Below are 2,624 nucleotides of genomic sequence, written 5' to 3' on the forward strand. Positions count from 1 at the left end.
CAATAATCAATAATCAATGACCTAATAACCTACTGATTGGCAGCTGTTAATTGTTTAATTCTTTAAATAGAATAAATCAAACTTTCATTTCTGGACTCCATGAAATGCCTCCTGTGACAGTGATGATCCGGCCTACACAGGCTTAACAGGGACTGGACCAGGAGATTGATGATGTCACAAAGACAGAGGGAGTGTCATGGCTCATTTTTTACTCTGTTGCTTTTGTTGAAATACTTCGACAGCAGGTTCACAAAAGTTTGACTGTAGATTTATTTATTCTCACTGGTCTGCTCATCTCTGATTAACACAGCAGAAGCATGGAAGTCACAAAGTACTATATGACCTATTAACACACTCTTAGTATCAAACTCACCCTGAATAATGAGGCAGATACTCTTTAAGGTTTGCTTTAATGTTTAAGTGCTGTGCTCTCTGATTGGTCTTCTGATCTGGAAAGGCTCATGCATCTTTGTTTGATTTTAATTGGACTATTGTTACACACTGTATACCAGAGTTACTCATTAATCTTTTATCCATTTGCATTGACTGAGAGATCACATTAGTACAGTGTCAGCAGGCTTGCACTAGCTCCCTGTGAATGATAGAATTCAGTATTAAGACGCTGTTTGTGTTTAAACGAGTGTAATTTATTTACCAACAACAAACAAAAAATCAAGCTAACTGATGACAAATTTACTATATTTTTATAGTTAATTTATAGTTAATTTATTTTTATATTTTTATATTTTTATTTAACTATATTAGACTTTAAATTATTATGTAATTTAAAATGACATAATAATTATGTCATTAAATTATTATATACTGGAAGCCTGATATGGTGACTCTGGTTATAATAATCATTGATTCATCAAAGTGTTTGTGTATATCTTTTAAATTAACTTGAAGCAGCAGTTTTCAGGCCCATACGTTGTGGGTTTGAAGGAGTTAATGCATCTCAAGATAAAATTTTTACATTTCTATAACACTTCTTTTGACTGCTCCCTTTAGGCATCAGCACAGCAGATGCAAATGTCAAATGTGCAGTTTTAACATCAGTTCCATGCATTAAAATTATAAAATTAATAATAAACATAGATGCATTAAGATAAAAACTGATGATTTTTGTCTTCAGCGCTACAGATGGGTTTGCAAGTGAAGCTTTGGGATGATGTCACTCTCCAGTGTCAAATTATCACAGATGAAAGAATCTCGGTGTTGAAGTGGAGCAGAGCTGACCTGAACACAGACGGCTACGTCTACTTCTACAGGAACAACCGCTCCTATGAAAACTACCAACATCCATCTTTTCATGGAAGAGTAAAGCTGAAGGACCCGGAGATGAAGGATGGAGACGTTTCTCTGATCCTGAAGAACGTCACATTTAATGACACTGGGATGTATGAGTGTCACATAGCAGTGAGGAACCCTGTGAGAAATAAAAGAGTTCACACTGAGATCAGTCACTTCATCAACCTCACAGTCACAGGTGTGTTTGTCACCCACAAAAAAACAACATTGTCTCATTTATAATTCAGTTAAAATGTTCTCCACTTATCATGTTAAAATATACATAATGAATAAGTTTAAATTCATTGACATTAAATTCATTGACCTCTGCTCACTTCTAGTTTGAGTATGAAGGGTGAAGTCGTAGCATGCTGCTAACACAGAGGCTAACAGAGCATCTGTGGACCGTCAGCAGTTTCCTCCCCTTCTTTGAACTTTCGCGGTTTCTGTTCTCGCACACCCTCTGCATAAATAATTTGATTGGGTGACTGTGTTTTCGGCCAGATTAAAATATATGGGAATAAGAACTGTATGTATGAGAAAAGGTCTGCAGAGTGATCGGTAATAGATTTGGCTGCAGATCCAGTCCGTGGTTTGCATATTGGTGATGTGGCATTAGATTTAAAAACAAAAAATGCTAAGTGGATAAACATGAATTCAAACCTCCACACAGGTTTATGTTAAAGGTAAAAACAGATTTGTTTGAAGGTTGATGTGGGATAAAAGGAACTGTATCAGCTCTGCAAGCAGAAAACTGAACAGAACCTTAGTCTTGTTTGACATTCTTAGTCTCCAGAACATCTTAGTCTAGATGTTTATGTTATTTCTTATTTGTATTAATTTCAGAACCACATCCTTACTTGCCAGCGAGAGTGTGTGTTCAATGTGGGCTCGTGGTAAATAAAGTTCTTCCACTCTGACATCATTCCCATCTGTGACGTTATTACCAGGGAACAATACAGAATCACATTTCAGAGAAAGTGGTCCAGGGCGTCCGCTATAACCGCAGAGTTTTCATTTCAGTGGCAGATCTCACACATGCTGCTCTCTGCTGTAAAACTGAAAATGAGGTTTAGTGATCAGAAAACTAAAAAGAAACTGTGATTATGAAAGTTTCACGCTGACTTGAGAACTGACACGACTGACAAACACTCAAGAATATCGTTACACAACACGGTGACAGATCTCTCTGACTTTATGAAGATCATTTGGAGACATTTCACTTTTGTGTTGAAACCACAAAATAAATTCTTTGATTTGGATTTAGTGTTTCACTTTAAAATTCCACTTTACTGAAATTTCATGAATGACACAATCCACTCTGTGTCAGCTGC

Source organism: Pundamilia nyererei, unplaced genomic scaffold (assembly GCF_000239375.1).
Source record: "Pundamilia nyererei isolate P.nyererei 1_Seehausen unplaced genomic scaffold, PunNye1.0 scaffold00798, whole genome shotgun sequence".
Classification (NCBI taxonomy): domain Eukaryota; kingdom Metazoa; phylum Chordata; class Actinopteri; order Cichliformes; family Cichlidae; genus Pundamilia; species Pundamilia nyererei.